Raw genomic sequence first — 19,421 nt, 5'->3', positions numbered from 1 at the left:
CCAGTGGCCTCTTGAAAAAGCACCTTTAGGAAACTCACAACCTGGATGACGGAGAATCTCTGCAGGCTATCCTAAAAAAAACAAGCTATCACGTTTAATATCTTCATTATAATTCAAGGTGTTTTTCTTTCTTTCTTTCTTCTTTCCTTCTCACTGTTTCTCCTGTTATGTCAACAGCCGCAAAGGCAAGGCATCAACGCTTAATCACATCCCATGAATTACTGTGGCAAGGTCAGCGCCGAACCTCTAGTAAATGTTTAATAGGTGGAGGAAGTATTAATTCCGGGAAAGTATTAGAATGTCTTCGGCTCAACCAATGCCTTAGGCTTAAGTCTTGCATCTCGGCGGCTGTTCTACAGATCTAACTTTTGGATAGAAGAATTGGATGGCAGCCACTTACTGCTCTGAAGTGGATGGTTTCTCTACTTGATGGGAAAAGCAGATTAGGATTAGGATTAGGATTAGGATAGGTTAGGACAGGACAGGACAGGAATAAATAGGAGGGAAAGATAGGATAGGATAGGACAGGACAGAAATAAATAGAAGGATAGGCTAGGCTAGGCTAGGCTAGGCTAGGCTAGGCTAGGCTAGGACAGGACAGGACAGGACAGGATAGGATAGATAGGACAGGACAGGACAGGACAGGAATAAATAGAAGGATAGAATTTGATAGGACAGGACAGGACAGGAATAAATAGGAGGGAAGGATAGGATAGGATAGGATAGGATAGGCTAGGCTAGGCTAGGCTAGGCTAGGCTAGGCTAGGCTAGGATAGGATAGGATAGGACAGGACAGGACAGGACAGGACAGGACAGGACAGGACAGGACAGGAATAGAATTAATTCCCCCAAAATAAGATCGGGTCTTATATTAATTTTTACTCCAAAAGACGCATTAGGGTTTATTTTCCAGTTAGGTCTTATTTTTGGGGAAAATACAATACTAAATGCATCCATCTGGCTTGACGATCTTAACTGGGGCTTTTTTGGGGGGGGTAGGGCTTATATTAAGAACATCCTGAAAAATCATGCTACGGCTTATTTTCCAGTTGGGTCTTATTTTAGGGGAAATAAAATAGAACAGAACAGAACAGAATAATAACTTTATTGTCGCTTTGAATGTACACTAGTCGTCCTACCTTAAAATGAGATTTCGTTGCCTGCAGGGTCTCAAAGGGTTAACCCCCCCCTCCAACATACATTAGGTAAACATGACAGAATGAATGAATGAATGAATGAATGAATGAATAAACAAATAAACAAACAAACAAACAAATAAATAAATAAATAAATAAATAAATAAATACCCACATATATTATATGAAAAAACAAAGTCCAGATGTCTTTTGGGGAGGGGGACAGCCATGACCTGGATGACTTGAGAATCTCCATATAGCCACTATGAGTGCAATGGTTAATTTTCAACTGCCTTTTCCTGTTTGCTCCTTCGCAATTGTGCAGCGTGAAAGCGCCCACATAAACCATCCTAGGCCTCTCCTGCTTTCTTTGCACACACCCCCCCGAAAGTGGGCCCGAAAGAGGCAGTGATTCATTCCCACGGTTAGTTGGCTCAATCACCATCCGTGTAATCCAAGTGCGTTTTCTTCGGTGAGTTTGCACGGGGGGGGGGGCGGGGGGCGGGGAAGGGGGTATGCCAAACATCCTTATTGTGTTATTTCAAGCTTGCCTTAGTCAGCGATGACTCTTGAACCCGGAGCGAGGGCTGTCGTAAGGCCGAACAAAACCAACATTACAAATTTCTCGGGAGGTTTTTCATCGTGGTTATTAATTACGATCTCGACATTCAATCACCAGTTCGGCGGCTCTGTTGATCTAACTCAAGGTTGACGAAAGATTTTGTGGCGTTGCAATGCAGGTTTTTGCCTCTGACGTCCCCGCCTTCATCGTTGCGAAACAAAACACAGGTCGTCCTCGTGTTATGACCGCAATTGAACCCCGCAATGACGGTCGTAGGTCTCGATGCTTGTAAAGTACAGGCAGTCCTCGACTTACGACCCCAACGGACATCCCCAGATGTCTGTTGGCTAAACGAGACGTTTGTTAAGGGAGTTTTGCCCCGTTTTACGACCATTCTTGTCACCGTTGTTAAGGGAATCACTGCTGTGAATAACTTAGCAACACGGTTGTTAAGTGAATCTGCTTTCCATGTTGTCTTTGATTGTCAGAAGGTCGTAAAAGGGAGATCACATGATCCCGGGGAACATGGCAACCGTTGTAAATATGAGTCACTTGCCAAGCGTCCAAATTTTGATCACATGATCTTGGGGATGCCGCAATGGTCGTAAGTGTGAAAAACAGTCATATCGTCGTAACTTTGGGTGGTCACTAAAGGAACTGTTGTAAGTTGAGGACTATTTCTATGGAAGGTCACCATCTGACCCAACCATGATGTCATCATGCACCTTCTTCATATTGGTGTCCTCTTCCACTTAACAAATTAGAAGAACAACAGTACTGGAAGGGACCTTGGAGGTCTTCTAGTCCAACCCCTGTTCGAGCAAGAAACTGTGTACCATTTCAGACAGATGGTTGTCCAACATCTTCTTAAAAACTTCCAATGTTGGAGTATTCCCAACTTCTGGAGGCAAGTTGTTCCACTGATTAATTGTTCTCACTGTTAGGAAGTTTCTCCTTAGTTCTAGGTTGCTTCTCTCCTTGATTAGTTTCCACCCATTGCTTCTTGTCCTGCCTTCAGGGGCTTTGGAGAAGAGCTTGACTCCCTCTTCTTTGGGGCAGCCCCTCAAATACTGGAAGGCTGCCATCATGTCACCCCCTAATCCTTCTCTTCATTAGACTAGATGTACCCAGTTCAGGACACGGTGGCTCAGCAGCTAAGACACTGAGCTTGTCGATCGAAAGGTCGGCAGTTCAGCGGTTCGAATCCCTAGTGCCGCGTAACAGGGTGAGCTCCCGTGACTTGTCCCAGCTTCTGCCAACCTAGCAGTTCGAAAGCAGGTAAAAAATGCAAGTAGAAAAATAGGGACCACCTTTGGTGGGAAGGGAACAGCGCTCCATGCGCCTTTGGCGTTGAGTCATGACAGCCACATGACCACGGAGACGTCTTCGGACAGCGCTGGCTCTTTTTCGGCTTTGAAATGGGGATGAGCACCGCCCCCTAGAGTCGGGAACAACTAGCACATATGTGCGAAGGGAACCTTTATCTTTATCTTACCCAGCTCCAGCGATTGTTCTTTATATATTTTAGCCTCCAGTCCCCTAATCATCTTGGTTGCTCTTCTTTGCACTCTTTCCAAAACCTCAACATCTTTTTTTATCGTGTGGAGACCAAAACTGCATGGACTATGGTCTCCCTGCCAGATAAAACTACACGGCCCTTGGTGCAAAATTCTTACATACAATCCACCCATCATCAGCCACATTTCCCTTTACACAAATCCTTGATTCCTTCCATCATTTAATCTTCACTGATTTTGCCCTGCCTCTTGTTACCTTTTTTATCAGGGTAAATTTGTAACCGGTTATCATTTCCTAGATTCAAAAACCATCCCCTTTAACAGGGTGGAAATAAAACAGACAATGATCCTTAATCTTCTTCGAGACCCCTTAATTACTAGTATATAAATAAATCAGAATGGTGTTAATAACCCTTTACCAGAGAACATTTTTTTAAAAAAAAAATCTTCATTTTCAAGAAACAGAACTATAACGTTCTTGTTACACAGCAAGCTCGTCTGAATATATTTGTTCCTTCGGTTGTTTTGGGTTGGAGAGTGAAGATGCCATCAAGAATATGAAGCTATTATATTAATATGAATATCGTATAAAGAGAACTAAATGTTCTATAAGTGGCACCTACCACCAGCTAGGCTAGCCAAAACGTACAAAAAATTATCACCCAAATGCTGGAAATGTGACCAAATACCGGGCACCTACTACCACATGTGGTGGACATGTAGAAAAGTAAAAGAATACTGGCAAAAAATTCAAATGTGGTTAGAAGAAATGACCGAATAGAGATTGAAACTCAAACCAGAATTATTCCTATTAGGAATTACGGTATAAAAGAAGATCTAAGTAAAGGGTTAACATATTTAATATTGCATATCATAACAGCAGCGAGAATTGTTTATGCCCAACAATGGAAGAGTGAAAACATACCTAAAGAAAGGGGAATAATAAAGAAAATACTTGACTATGCAGAATGTGATAGACCGACGCTAGAACTGAAAAATAAAGGAGAGAAAAATACTGTGAGATTTGGAATAGATTTTATCAATGGTTAGACTTAAGGAATGGAAGTCGGAATGGATAAGAACAAGGATGCGTAGATTGAAACCAGAGGCGATATATGTAATATATTATGTAATTATTCTGTAAGCGTATATAAGAGGTTAAGTTTATGTTAGTAAATAGTAATGTCTATTGAATGCATAAGAGACCTACCGTATTTTTCGGAGTATAAAACGCACCTATCTTTTTGGTGAGGAAAAGAAGAAAAAGAAATCTCACTCTGCCTCCAAACCTCGTTGCAGCAAACAGCAAACAGCCTGCTTTACTTTCATTTTCGTTTTCAGCATAGCTTGATTAGCAACAAGGAAAAAAAAATCTGCTCCAGCAATTTACCTCTTTGCAGCAAGCAGCAGAGCCCTGAAGGTGCATCTTATTACTCCGAAAAATATAGTATGCTACGCTTTGTATGGCGGAGGTATTGCCAAGAAGATTCCACCATGTCCAATTTTTTTTAACAACAAAAAAAAAGAAAGAATATGAAGCTAAAATGTTAGATTTCTCCACTATTTTCTGCGGTTGTGTATTTTTCTCATCCACCCCGTAGCTTGAAAAAAGAAAAGAGGAAATTTAAGAAAGAGTGGGTGGTTGAATGATTCATTTTTAGTCCCTTAGGCACCGTCTCTCTCTCCCCCCCCTCTCTCTCCCTCCCTCCCTTTTTAAACTTATGGTTATGGGGCCATGGGAAAAGGACAAGCAAAGATTTCACAAAATCCTAATCATTTCTAGAGATGGTAGATAGATTATCTTGTAGAGAATAATACACACAGATTCTCTCTAGGCTACGAACGACTGCTTCTTACCTCACCAAGCCAAACGGAGGAATTCACTGGCCGGTTTGGCTAAGAAAAATCTATTTTCTAACAACATCCAGAAATTGGGAGTCCTCGTTGCTCTCTCAAGGTTGGCTGTTCTCTCGCAGATGTTTCACGGCCCAACTAGGTAACGTCATCAGAGCGAGAGGGAGTGTGAGGCTGCCGGACTACCTCCTTTCAGTTTGATGGACAGGTAGACCAACAAATCAGAGGAACCGCCCATGGGCTCGCCACTCTCAGCGTCATACTGCAGCATCTAGAAACACTCCCACAACCAAAACTATAGACCTGATATGTGGACAACACACTGTTGTGGTAATAAAAATAGAGCAACTGGAGACAGAAACAATCAACGTGTTCCAAGGAATAAAATGCACAATGGAAGAAGAAGAGAAACAACACAGTGACTATATCCTTCCTGGATATCTTCATCCACAGAAATAATAACGGGGAATTCAAATTCTTCTAGTCCAACTCTTTGCTCAAGTAGGAGACCCTATAACATTCCAGACAAATGGTTGTCCAATCTCTTCTTAAAAACCTCCAGTGATGGAGCAACCCCAACTTCTGATGGCAAGTTGTTCCACAGGTTAATTGTTTAACCGTCATGAAATTCCTCCTGAGTTCTAAGTTGCTTCTCTCCTTGATTAGTTTCCATCCATTGCTTCATGTCAATGAAGAATAACTTGACTCCCTCTTCTTTGGGGCAACCCCTGAGATATTGGAAGACTGCTATCATGTCTCCCCTGGTCCTTCTTTTCATTAAACTAGACATACCCAGTTCCTGCAACCGTTCTTCATATGTTTTAGCCTCCAGTTCCCTAATCCTCTTTGTTGCTCTTCTCTGCACTCTTTCCAGAGTCTCAACATCTTTTTTACATCGTGGCGACCAAAACTGGACACCGTATTCCAAGTGTGGCCTTATAAAGTGGTATTAACACTTCACGTGATCTTGATTCTATCCCTCGGTTGATGCAGCTTAAAACTGTGTTGGCTTTTTTGGCAGCTGCTGCACATGGCTGGCTCATATTTAAGTGATTGTCCACCAGGACTCCAAGTGGTAACTCTCACTGTTACCACTATTGAGCAAGGTACCACATATACCGTACCTGTGCATTTTGTTTTTCTGGCCTAAATGTAGAACCTTACTTTTTTCATCGCTGAATTTCATTATTTATTTATTTATTTATTTTATTTTATTTATATGCCGCCCTTCTCCGGAGACTCAGGGCGGCTTACAATGCGCTAACAATGTGCTAAGCAATAGCCTTCATACTTTTGTATATTTATACAAAGTCAGCTTATTGCCCCCACAAACTGGGTCCTCAATTTACCTACCTTAGAAAGGATGGAAGGCTGAGTCAACCTTGAGCCTTGGAGAGATTCGAACCAGCAGTAATTGCAGGCAGCTGTGTTAATAACAGGGTGCTTAGACCACTGTACTATCAAGGCTCTATTTGGTTAGATAGCACCCTATGTTCAAGTCTGTCAAGATCAGAGATGGGTTTCAGTAGGTTCTGACCAGTTCTGGAGAACCGGTAGCGGAAATTTTGAGTAGTTCGGAGAACCGGTAGTAAAAATTCTGACTGGCCCCGTCCCCACCTATTCTCTGCCTCCCAAATCCCAGTTGATCGGGAGGAAATGGAGATTTTGCAGTAACCTTCCCCTGCAGTGGGCTGGGAATGGAGATTTTACAGTATCCTTCCCTGGAGTGGGGTGGGAATGGAGATTTTACAGTATCCTTCCCCTGCCATGCCCACCGAGCCATGCCCACCAAGCCACACCCACAGAACCAGTAGTCCTTCTGTGTCTTGAGCCTACCTGCCAGTTTGGTGTCATCTGCAAATTTGATGAGTTCCCCATCTATCCCCTTGTCCAAGTCATGGATGAAAATGTTGAAGAGTACTGGGCCTAAAACAGAGCCTTGGGGGTGCCCCACTGCATACTTCCCTCCGTATCAAGCATCTGAATTTTGCTCATGTGATCATGGGGATGCTATAAACGTCTCAAACATGAAAAACAGTCGTAAGTCACTTCTTTCAGTGCCATTGTAACTTCGGTCACTAAATGAACCATTGTTAGTCGAGGACTGCCTGTAAAAACATATTTTGAGAGCAATTTCATAATCCCCTTTCATCTCTCGCAAAGATAGCACCAATCTTAAGCCAGGAAAATCTGTCTAACCCAGTGTTCCTCAACCTTGGTAGCTTGAAGATGGGTGGACTTCAACTCCCAGAATCCCCCAGCCAGCAGCGCTGGCTGGGGGATTCTGGGAGTTGAGATCCACCCATCTTCAAGCTTCCAAGGTTGAGGAACACTGGACTCTAACCTCTTTTTGTTCTTCTTCCAGTTTCAAATATAGACTGAATTTGCCTCAGGCAATGAAATCCACGCCCAAATGTGTGCCTTGATCTCATTTGAAAATACGTCATAGCTTACGAGTGTACATCGGGTGAATCCAGGAGATATTTTCATTTATTCTTATTTTTTTGTTAAGTTTTATTAATTTTCTATGGTTTACGTTTTGTCAGTGCTTAATAAACATTGCGTTGTCTGGGTTATTTTATTTGCTTAGCAATTGAGATTACATTTTTAATCTCCACCCCTTTTTTTCCAACCACTGGTAGAATAAATTCCATGCTTGATAATATCCTGTGTCTTCTTTCTGTTTAATCTTCAGCGTAAGTCTATCCATTTCTGCACAAACCAGTATCTTCCTAATTATCTCTTTGTCTCGTGGCGTTTCATTTCATTTTTTCCAATTTTGCGCAAAAGTAATCCTCGCTGCGGTTGATACATGCAATATTACATATACATTTTGCTTATCAAATTTTTCTGGTGCTATACCTAATAGAAAAAGTTCAGGTTTAAAATCGACATGCTTCCCTATCATCTTTTCTAACCGCTTATGTATTTGTATCCCATTTTTTTTTTTTTTTGGCTTTAACACATTTCCACCACATATGGTAATATGTGCCCATTTTTTAGTTACATTTAAAAATAGACATATTTTTAAAGATTTCAGCTAACCTAAAATAAAGGTTCCCCTCGCACATATGTGCTAGTCATTCCCGACTCTAGGGGGCGGTGCTCATCTCCGTCTCAAAGCCAAAGAGCCAGTGCTGTCCGAAGACATTTCTGTGGTCATGTGGCCGGCATGATTCAATGCCAAAGGTGCACAGAATGCTGTTACCTTCCCACCAAAGGTGGTCCCTATTTTTCTACTTGCATTTTTTTACGTGCTTTCGAACTGCCAGGTTGGCAGAAGCTGGGACAAGGAACGGGAGCTCACCCCGTTACGCGGCACCAGGGATTCGAACCGCTGAACTGCCGACCTTTCGATCGACAAGCTCAGCGTCTTAGTCCACTGAGCCACCGCGTCCCTTTTTAAGCTAACCTAGCAGGTGGTAAGTGCCATCTCTACAACTTTTTATACAAGTTTTCTTTCTAAGAAGTTTCCATTGTTCATGTAGAGTTTCTTTTGTTTTCATTTATTCTTTAAGGGGATCAGCTGATGCTAAATACCGGTGGGCCTTTTATTATTTTTCTTTTTCTTTTCCAGACTAGACCTGTCTTGTCTAACTCTGCCAGCAACAGTAATTTCAGATTACTGGAATTCCCAGCTGATTTGCCCTGCCCCGAAAAAAGCCAACCTTTGCTTTTGTGTTTAATAAATATTGGATTATCCGGAAAGCCAAACACAACGTCACCTCTCAGTAAGCTTCTTAGCTTCTCCTAACTTTGACTGCTGGAGAGAGGCCCCTCGGCTATAAAAAAAAAAGCAAAAAGATTTGATCAGGCGGTAGATACCAATTTGGACTCATCGAGTTAAGGACGTTCATATTTTTGCATAGATCATATCATGCATATATTTGAGAGGCATTGAATGATCAGCGACGGATATTGGATGATTAGATTTCCCCTCTGCCTCTGTTTGTGGGGGTGATCCGCTTAAACCCAGTTTTTAGCATCCTTGGATGAACTAGTAGCGTGGGAAATAAAACGATCGGCACAGAGCTGGAAGGAGCCTTGGAGGTCTTCTAGTCCAACTCTCTGCTGAAGCATAAGATCCTATACCAGGGATGGCTAACCTTTTTGCTGTCGCGTGCCCTCCGCCCCCCTGCACACGCGACCCCCCCATGTTCCCCCTGCTTTTGGCATGTGATGGCACAATGGGCCCATTTCTCACCCTCCCCAGGCTCCAGACGCTTTCTAGGAGCCTGGGGAGGGCAAAAACCGCCTTCCCCGACTCCCCCCCCCCGGAGGCTGGAAATGGCCTGTTTCCTGACTTCCGGTGGGCCCAGAAGGCCCGAAAACCAACTGGCCAGTGCGCGCTGGAGCTCAGCTAGGGTAATGCTCGCCTGCCCACTGATATGGCTGATGTGCCATAGGTTCACCATCACGGTCCTATATCATTCCAGACAAGTGGCTGTACAGTCTCTTCTTCTTAAAAGCCTCCAGTGATGGAGAAGGAAGGGAGAGAGAAAGGATGGAAGGAAGGAAATAAATACTAAGTAATAATTTTAATTAGCAATTTTATGATGTTTGTGTGTCTATATTTTTCTTGACTGTACACCGCCTTGAGTCCTACGGGAGAAAGGCGGTATAGAAATATAATAAATAAATAAATAAAATAAAAGGAAGGAAGGAAGGAAGGAAGGAAGGAAGGAAGGAAGGAAGGAAGGAGATTATAATGAAAGTGAGGGAAGGTCTGATGGAATTCCTGCCTTAGCACTTGCCCCCCCTGCCATGAGAGCTGGCCACGCCTCCTGGCCACGCTCCCCCAGGTCAAACACAACCCCAATGTGGCCCCCAATGAAATCGAGTTTGGCACTCCTGATCTAGAGGATTGTGGAAAAAGCAGGGACGATTTGAGGGGGGGAAGTTTCAACTTTGCGAATGAATGCAATTCAGAGCAAGGGGGAAAAAATATCTATTAAATGATAGGAACAGACTAGTGCAAACAAGAAGAGCTGGATAGCTCTGTGGACAAGGCACTGTAATTTAACACCAGCTGTCTGCAATTAAAGTAAGTTCGAATCTTGCCAGGCTCGAGGTTGACTCAGCCTTCCATCCTTTCTAAGGTAGGTAAATTGAGGACTCAGTTTGTGGGGGCAATAAGCTGACTTTGTATAAAATATACAAAAGGATGAAGGCTATTGCTTAACGCACTGTAAGCCGCCCTGAGTCTCCGGAGAAGGGCAGCATATAAATCAAATTTAAAAAAAAAAAAGAATATCTAGAAAAAGTTGGTCAAACTTTGGGCAAATTGAAGACTCTTCGAATAATCAGGGTGACTTTCTGGCACAGTTTATTTTCAACTCATGGTTTTTAAGCATGTTTTAAAATTGTTCTTCCTGTTGCTGGATTTTCTTGGTTTCCCACCCCCACTTTGGAAACATTTCGCTTCTCATTCTCTGATCCGAAGAAGCTTTTTGGATGAGAAGCAAAACGTTTTCAGAGGACAAAACAACAACAACAACAAAAAAGCCAAGAAAATCCATCTGCCTTTTGGGGGGGAAAGCACTTTGGGGACCCAGCAATGAATATGGCAGGATAGCTAGGCAAATACATGGAGTTTACGCTGCCAGTTTCAAGATCTGCAAGAGGCAAGGGTTAAGGGCAGGTGAAAATAATTACTGTATCACGCACAAGGAAAGGATAATTGTGCAAAGAGCCGCGGAACACAACCTTAAGAGAAAGAGCAAATAACCAGAACCCTTTTGATAGAAGGGAAGATCTTTTTGGACCTGGGTGGAAGGAGACGCCAGCCGAGGAAAGGGAATTAAAAACGAAAGCGATGGGAAGTGAAAGGGAAGTGAAAGCGATGCCATGAGCAAGGCGCGCGCGGGATAAGAACCAGAAGAGAAAAGTGAATTAAGAGGAGTTTTTCTTTCTTTCTTTCTTTCTCCCCAGCGCCTTTCGCTCCCTCTACTCTTCTTCGCTTTCTGATCCTCGCCAACCCCGGATTTTCCTTTCATTTTCCTTTCTCCTTTTCCACCTCTGGGAAGCCTCTCTCCAAAAGGCGGGTCGGTTCGCCGGAGGAGAAAAGCCGGGAAGGGAATCCAATTCGATCCAATGATCGCCGTTGGGCTCCCCGACGCTCCCCGAATCGAGGAGCCAAAGCGCTTTTACGCAAAGATGCCCCCAAAGCCCCAAACTCTTTGTCCCAAAACAAAGCGGGGGGGGGGACCACAAGTCTCAATCCGAACCTTTGAAAGGGGAAGCCCTGATTTTATTTTATTTATTTATTTATTTATTTTCTTTCTTTCTCTTCCTTTCTTTCTCTCTCTTATTCTTTCTTTCTCACTTTCTCGCTTTCTTTCTTTCTCTTGTTCTTTCTTTCTCATTCTTTCTCGCTTTCTTTCTTTCTCTGTCTTTTTCTTTCTCTCTCCCTCTCTCTCGTTCTTTCTCACTCGCTTCCTTTCTCTCTCTCTTCTTTCTTTTTCTCTGCTTTCTTTCCTCTTCTTTCTTGTTTTTTCCCTTCCTTCCTTCCTTCCTTCCTTCCTTCCTTCCTTCCTTCCTTCCTTCTTTCTTTCTTTCTTTTTCTTTCTTCCTTCCTTCCTTCCTTCCTTCCTTCCTTCCTTCCTTCTCTTTCTTTCTTTCTTTCTTTTTCTTCCTTCCTTCCTTCCCTCCCTCCCTCCTTCCCTTCCTTCCTTCCTTCCTTCCTTTTTCTTTCTTTCTTTCTCGCTCTCTCTCTTTCCCTCTTTCTCTTCTCTCGCTCGCTCGCTCTCCAAAGTGGGGAGTGGGGGGGGGGGAATCACACTTTCCAGCCTCTTCCAACCTCCGGGCCCCTCAACCAGCATCTCCCCACCTCGGCGTTGTCGCAGCTCGGCGTGGCTCAGCCTCCGGCTCCGGCGGGAAGCCAATCGGCGGCGGCGGCGGGCGGCCCTCCTTCCCTCTCCCCACCCCACCCCACCCCACCCCCACTTTGGGGGCCGTGGCTCCTTCCTCTCGCGAGAACCGGCTAGTAAACAGCCCGCTTTCACTCTGCCGTTGCCGCCGCCGCCGCCGCCGCTGCTGCTGCTGTCTTCCCTTCCCAGCGCGGGGCGAGCCAGAGGTTGCAGGCGAGGGAAGCGGCCGGCTTTGCAAGCGGGGAGCGCAGCCAGCCGGGCAAGCGCGGGGAGGTGAGTGGGGATGGGGTTGATCTCAGCCCAAGTCGCTGCCCTGGAGGACAAGGGCAAAAGGAGAGCGGGAGGAAGAGGAGAAGGAAGAAGAAGAAGAAGAGGCGCGCTCCAGCGGTGCCAAATCCGCCTCTCCAACCGGGCGCACGCAGCAGCGTTGCGCCCGGTTCCAAGCGCAAACCGAGGCCGCCGGGCCAAACCAAGCCTTGGGAACCGGTGTGGAGAAGTCTTTCCAGGCAGGAGAAGAAGGGAGAAGGGAGAAAAGAGGAGGAGGAGGCTGTCCGGAGCGAAGCGCAACCGGGGTACCCCGTGCGCCCTTGTGCGTCCTGCCTTTTGGCGCAGCCGGGAAGGATGCGCCCAGCGCTGGAGCGCTTCGGGGGCTTTGGTGGTTGGGGCAAACGGGGGGGACTGCCTGGCCAGGAGGGTTTCTGGACTCCAGGCTGGCTGAAACTGGGTGGGGGTGGTGGTGGCAGCTGGCAGGGCCGTCTTAAGAGCATGATGGGGTCGCGGCCGAAGCAGTGTCCTACTCCCAGGAATAAAAAGAATGTCAGTGGTGGCTCAAATGAAACATACAGTTATTTTATTGGCACGTGAGTATTCATTTTAAAAAAAATGCAGCCAAATGTAATAAATAGGGTGCTGTGTTGATATGATACCAGCTGCGTTGAAAGGTTGGCATGCACAGATTATGCTCGTGGGGCAAGTGGCCATCAACAGGCCCATCCGTTAAGACAGCCCTGGCAAATTGGGCCTTCCTCCCCCGGGGCCAGCGAGAAAGGAGGCAAGCCAGGGTGCCTTGGCCTCCTCTCCGGGTCCCAAGTTAGGAGGTGAACCGGTGGGGGCGGATGGGGGAGGGGGGTGGTGAGGGGAATGAGGGATGCTAAGTGATGAACTTCCTCCTGCAGCCAGTTGTTGGAAAAAACGGTCCCCCCCCCACACCCTCTCTGTTAAAATGGCTGTTGCTGAAATCCAAGACTATATATAGCAAGCGAGGCATGGCAGGGAAAAGGGATTGTGCCAAGTCACCACCTTCCGTTTCGCCCTCCAGCTGGCACAGATGTGTAGGAGAGCCGTTGGTGGCGGTTGGGGGGGGGGTTGCTGCTGGCCTCTCCCGTAGTTGCAGAGGAGGGTTTCTGGTTGGGGACAGCACTGTGTGTGTGTGTGTGTGTGTGTGTGTGTGTGTGTGTGTGTGTGACTTATTTCCAAGCTTAGGGGTTAATAAATCGCTGGGTTCACCCACCCACCTCTGGAAACCCTTACCTATAAATTAGAGTTTTGATCACCATTTGTCTGGAGTGGTGTAGGGTTGCCTGCCTAAGTAGGGGGTTGGACTAGAAGACCTCTAAAGTCCCTTCCAACGCTGTTATTCTGTTATGTTGTCTTCCTTCCTTCCTTCCTTCCTTCCTTCCTTCCTTCCTTCCTTCCTTCCTTCCTTCCTTCTCCATCACTGGAGGTTTTTAAGAAGAGGTTGGACAACCACTTGTCTGAAATGATACAGGGTTGCCTGCCTAAGCAGGGGGTTGGACTAGAAGACCTCTAAAGTCCCTTCCAACACTGTTATTCTGTTATGTTGTCTTCCTTCCTTCCTTCCTTCCTTCCTTCCTTCCTTCCTTCCTTCCTTCCTTCCTTCCTTCCTTCTCCATCACTGGCGGTTTTTATGAAGAGATTGGACAACCACTTGTCTGAAATGATACAGGATTGCCTGCCTAAGCAGGGGGTTGGACTAGAAGACCTCCAAGGTCCCTTCCAACTCTGTTATTCTATTCTATTAACTGGACCTCAAAGTCTTGATGGCCTTGATGGGAATCATTAACTAGCAACCAGGAGCTGGATTCCCACCATTTTCAGAATCAACCCCAACATTATCTTGAGTCTAAAATAACCATCATGCTTGCCTTATTCCACACTCTCTTTTTCGGGGGGGGGGGTGTTTCGTGGTGCAGGAAGCTTGCTTTGAATGCCCCCCCTCCCCGATAGCCAAAGATTTCAAAGGACTCCGATGATGACAGTATCACTTCCTCTTCACTATGACCCACCCAATATTGGTACCCATGGAAAAGTTCCGGAGAGAGCGCAGCCTTTGCTCGCCCGATATGTTAGCTGTGGTAGGAATTGCCTACTCGGTTTAGGGGGTTGGGTGGGTGTCGTTTTTTAGGAATCACATCTTGGAAATGGGGAAGGAAACCTGACTGCAAACGTCAGCTTTTAAAGAGTTTCTGTCAACGATTCCTGGAGAGATCTGTAGGCATTGAAGCAAAGGTTGGCTGGTTTTCTTAATCCAGGCTGATAGGTGAGTCTCTTTGGAAGAGATCCTACCTACCTACCTACTTACCTACCTATGTATCATCTCTCTTTGTCTGTCTGTCTGTCATCTACCTACCTACCCATCCATCCATCCATCTATCTATCTCATCTATCTACTTACCCACCTAGCTACCTACTTACCTACCCATCCATCCATCCATCCATCCATCCATCCATCCATCCATCCATCCATGTATCTATCTATCTATCTGTCTGTCTGTCTGTCTGTCTGTCTATCTATTTATTTATCTGCCTGTCTGTCTATCCACCTAGCTACCTACCTACCTACCCATCCATCCATCCATCCATGTATCTATGTATCTATCTATCTATCTATCTATCTATCTATCTATCTATCTATCTATCATCTATCTACCTACCCACCTAGCTATATATGTATCTATGTATCTATTTATTTATCTATCTGTCTGTCTGTCTATCAACCTAGCTACCTACCTACCTACCCATCCATCCATCCATCCATCCATGTATCTATCTATCTATCTATCTATCTATCTATCTATCTATCTATCTATCTATCTATCAATCATCTACCTACCCACCTAGCTACCTACCTACCTATCTATCTATCTATCTATCTATCTATCTATCTATCTGTCTATCTGTCTATCTATCTATCTTATCTGTCTATCATCTATCATCTGTCTATCCACCTAGCTACCCACCCACCTATCCATCCATCCATGTATGTCTGTCTGTCTGTCTGTCTGTCTGTCTTTCTGTCTGTCTGTCTGTCTATCTATCTATCTATCTATCTATCTGTCTGTCTATCTGTCTATCTATCTATCTATCTATCTAATCTACATATCTACTGCCTATGTATCACCTCTCTATGTCTGTCATCTCTCTCTCTTTCCTCATCCATCCACCTATCCACCCACCTACCTACCTACCCATCTAGCTACCTACCTACCTATGTCTTCTGTCTGTCTGTCTGTCTGTCTGTCTGTCTGTCTGTGTCTGTCTTCCTTCCTCCCTCCCTCCCTTCCTCTCTTCCTTCCACCCACCCACCTTTCTACCTATGTATCATCTTTCTCTGTTTGTCTGTCTGTTTTATCTCGCCATCATTTCTCCAGCTACAGCATTTCTCCATCCATTCTATAGCCATCCATCTTATCAATCCATCCCAGTCTTTTTCAGCCTCAGCCACTTGAAAAATATGTGGACTTCCTCCCAGAATTTCCCAGCCAGGGGAATTACCAGCTGGGGGATTCTGGAAATTGAAATCCACATCTCTTCGCACGGCCAAGATTGGGAAACAGTGATCTCTTTCATCTTTCTGACACTTTGAAGCCACTGGTTTCCTCAGGACAAAAACTCTTGCGCAAATATTCAGTCCATCAGAATAGAACTGGAAGGGACCTTGGAGGTCTTCTAGTCCAACCCCTTACCCTATGCCATTTCGGACAAGTGGCTGTCCAGTCTCTTCTTAAAAACCTCCAGTGTTGGAGCATTTACAACTTCTGGAGGCAAATTGTTCCACTGGTTAATTGTTCTCACTGTCAGGAAATTTCTCCTTAGTTCTAAGTTGCTTCTCTTCTTGATTGGTTTCCGTTCGTTGCTTCTTGTTCTGCCTTCAGGGTCTTTGGAGAATAAATTGACCCCTCCTCTTCTTTCGGGCAGCCCCTACTATTGATTGAAGCTACTGCCTATCCATTGGGAAGTAGCACAATGAAAGGGTCGGTTTCTTAAAATGCTCCTAGTGTGGTTGTTAACTGTGGCTGAATTAGTTCGTCTTCCCTACAAAAGTTTTAAAACTCGGGCTTTTGAAGATAGTTTTCTCTCGGTTTATTCCCAATTTCCTGCCTGAAATGCACTTTTCACAAAGGGATCTTGGAAAATCTCGAAATGGATTGTGTTAGGCTAGGATTGTGTTGCAGGGTGTGTGTTTGTTCCGAGACTCATTTGCTGCCTCTTCCGTGTTGTGTGCATCCGTCTAATTATCGATGAATTTGCTATTATATTTATCCTTTCGCTCGTTCTAAGGAAAGAAACCTGAATGGCTACAACTTGGCGTCTGCTCTAATGACAGTACGGGCAGTCCCCAACTTATAACGGTTCATTTAGTGACCGTTCAAAGTTACACCAACCCAAAGTGACTTAATGATCGTTTTTCACACTTAAGACCATCGCAGTGTTCCCACGATCATGTCATCATAATTCGGATGCTTGGCCACCGACTCACATTTATGACAGTTGCAGTGTCCCAGGTGTGTGTGTGTGTGTGTGTGTGTGTGTGTGTGTGTGTGTGAGACACGGGATCCCCTTTTGTGACCTTCCGACAAGCCAAGTCCATGGATTCACTTAACGGCCGTGTGACAAACTTAACAATTTAGCAACGATTCGCTGAACAATTCTGGCAAGAAAGGTCATCAAATGGGAGGGGGGAATTCATTTAACGGTAGTCTCGCTTAGCAGTGGGTTCCATCAGGGTCATACGTCGAGGATGCCCTGTATTCTGATGAAAAAGTTGGATCTGCTGGTGTTGTGACCTCGGCTTCCTGAGTCATTAAAACACAGGAGTAGTCTCCAAAACCTCTTTTATTGCAACCGCTGTGAATTACGTTCATTCACAGCTGAGTCCCAATTAGTTGCAAAAAGTCCTTCGGGATAATCACCCACCTTTATCTCCCTTGACACACTGCCAAAGACCTACTTGGCAAAGCCCCACGGAGTCCAGAATCAAACTGAGATGCCGACTGGGAACAGAATGAATAAGATTGCTTTCCTGCAAAGGGCCCACGTGCCTTTGCTCCTCTTTTAAGCCTTATGGGAGGGGCCAATCATCTCCAGGCCTTACTCCTTAGTTGTCCCTTTTGTTTTAAATGTTCGTGCCTTCTGGCAGCTCTGCCCATGCGCGCACTAAGAAAAGGCTCCTCCTGTTCCTCTGCCTCTCTGGTGTCCGACTCTGGAGGCTCTGGTGTCCACGCATAACTCCCAGATGGCCCTGGCCCCATCTCTGCCTCTGACACAGAGCCCCCGTCCGAGCCTTCCCCAGACTCCAGGACTGACCCATGTTCCTCCCTAGCCTCCTCACTGTCCGACTCCGCTGCCAGCTCTGCAGGCTGCTGGCGGACCACAACACCTGGCATCTTATTTGTTAATATTTGTTAACCTCCCTAAAGGAATTTTATTTAGGCTGCCAAACATAATATAAAAAGTTTGGAAGGAGTTTTATACATTGTGTTAAATGACAAGGGCTGACCTACTGAACGACGTAGCACTAACCTTGATGTCACTTCCTGCGTTTCAGGCAGTCCTCGACTTACCACGGTTCATTTAGTGACCGAAATTACAACAGCACTGAAAAACGTGATTTAGGACCGTTTTTCACACTTACGACCTTTGCAGAATTCCCCCCCCCATGGGTCAGGTGATCCAAATTCAGACGCTTAGCAACCGTTTCATAGTTATGACGGTCACGGCATCCTGGTGTGTGTGTGTGTGTGTGTGTGTGTGTGTGTGTGTGTCACGTGATTCCCCCTTTTGCGACCCTTCTGATGAGCCTAGTCAAGGGGGAAGCTGGATTCACTTAACAACCGTGTCACTAATTTAAGAATTAGTGCAGGGATCCATTTAACAACGATGGCAAAAATAAAGGCAAAGTTTACCGAACCAACGTTTCCCTTAACAACAGAGGTTTTGGGGCTCCGTTGTGGTCATAAGTCGAGGACTACCTGTATTGTGGATTTCATTGCAAAGCCACTTGAGTTAACCGTTTAGCGGTACCCGAATGCGAAATCTGGCTCCAAGATCTGAGCCATTTTTGTCTCACTTTAATTATGAATTGGTTTTGCAGGTAGGTCTTGACTTATAACCATTCGTTTAGTGACCGTCCCAAGTTACGATGGCACTAAAAAAAAGTGACTTGTGAGCGTTTTTCACACTTAACGACCCCTTGCGGCCATCACGTCATTCCAAATTCCGAGACTTGGCCACTGGTATGTACTTATGACGGTTGCAAATGTCCTGGGATCACGAGATCTTGTTTTGCGACCTTCCGACAAGCAAAGTCACTAAGGAAGACAGACTTACTTAACAACTGTGCGAATGACTTACCGGCAATGGTCCACTTAACAACATCGGCAAGAAAGTTCGTAAAATGAGGCCAAATTCACTTAACAACTGTTCTAGTTTAGCCGTGGGAATTTTGGGCTCAGTTACGGTCGTTAAGTCGAGGACTTAGGTGTATTCTTGTTACATCGAGCTTTATGATTGCAAGGAATTTACGGTTAGGACGTTGTTTAGAGAGTGATGTGCGTGTAGGAAGCAGTTGTGTAAACATTTTTATTTTGTACGCGAAACAATGTTGTTTTCCTTGCCTTTTTTTTTCTTCTTTCAAAAGAGTGAAATGTTTTAATTTGTGTATCCACAAAGATACTCGGCTAATTGATGCATTATATTTGAAATGCAATATTCATCACGGAGTCAAGTAGGAAACGGTCTGGTTTTGTTGACTGAGTGGAAATTTTACATATCTTTGGAAAGAAGGATTGGCAAAAAAATGAAACAAGCCCATTGAAAAGGAAATTGTTTAATCGTGGTGTATGAATGCATTTCGGGATCGGCTGAGGGAAGAATTATATTTCTTCCGAAATAAGATTTCTGTAATTAAACAAGACAATGAAGGGAAATATTTGCAGCTCAGGGTCGAAACAAGACAATCAAAGTGTTACTGAGCCAAGTTGGTCTAGTGGTTATGGCACCGGACTAGAAAGCGGGATACCGCGAGTTCAAATCTCACCTGAGCCAATCACCAGGAGGCAGGGAGTTCTAGTCCTACCTTAGGCATGAAAGCTGGTTGGGTGACTTTGGGCCAATGACCAGGAGGCAGGGAGTTCTAGTCCCGCCATAGGCATGAAAGCCAGCTGGGTATCTTTGGGTCAAT

The 19,421-nt window shown here is 45.0% G+C and overlaps 2 protein-coding genes across 4 annotated transcripts in view; one reads left to right on the top strand and one right to left on the bottom strand.

Moving 5' to 3' along the window:
* The window catches only part of LOC117675793 (phospholipase A and acyltransferase 2-like), a 32,729-nt gene extending 20,755 nt beyond the window's left edge, over positions 1-11,974 (bottom strand). The window contains exons 1-2 of one of the 2 annotated variants that reach the window (XM_087873453.1): positions 11,899-11,957; positions 8,795-8,851 (exon numbers count right to left, since the gene is read on the bottom strand). The gene's annotated coding sequence lies outside the window, so the exon portion shown is untranslated. Of the gene's footprint in view, positions 1-8,794; positions 8,852-11,898 lie in introns of both variants that reach the window. The other variant, XM_034434788.3, reaches the window with a different exon arrangement.
* Positions 11,975-12,017: 43 nt separating this feature from the next.
* Positions 12,018-19,421, top strand: part of STK38L (serine/threonine kinase 38 like) — a 42,955-nt gene continuing 35,551 nt past the window's right edge. The window contains exon 1 of one of the 2 annotated variants that reach the window (XM_087873452.1): positions 12,018-12,211. The gene's annotated coding sequence lies outside the window, so the exon portion shown is untranslated. The remainder of the gene's footprint in view (positions 12,212-19,421) is intronic. The other variant, XM_087873451.1, reaches the window with a different exon arrangement.

Source organism: Pantherophis guttatus, chromosome 7, assembly GCF_059756535.1.
Source record: "Pantherophis guttatus breed Tessera chromosome 7, ASM5975653v1, whole genome shotgun sequence".
In the NCBI taxonomy this organism is placed as follows: Eukaryota; Metazoa; Chordata; class Lepidosauria; order Squamata; family Colubridae; genus Pantherophis; species Pantherophis guttatus.
This window is presented reverse-complemented; position numbering and strand designations above follow the sequence as displayed.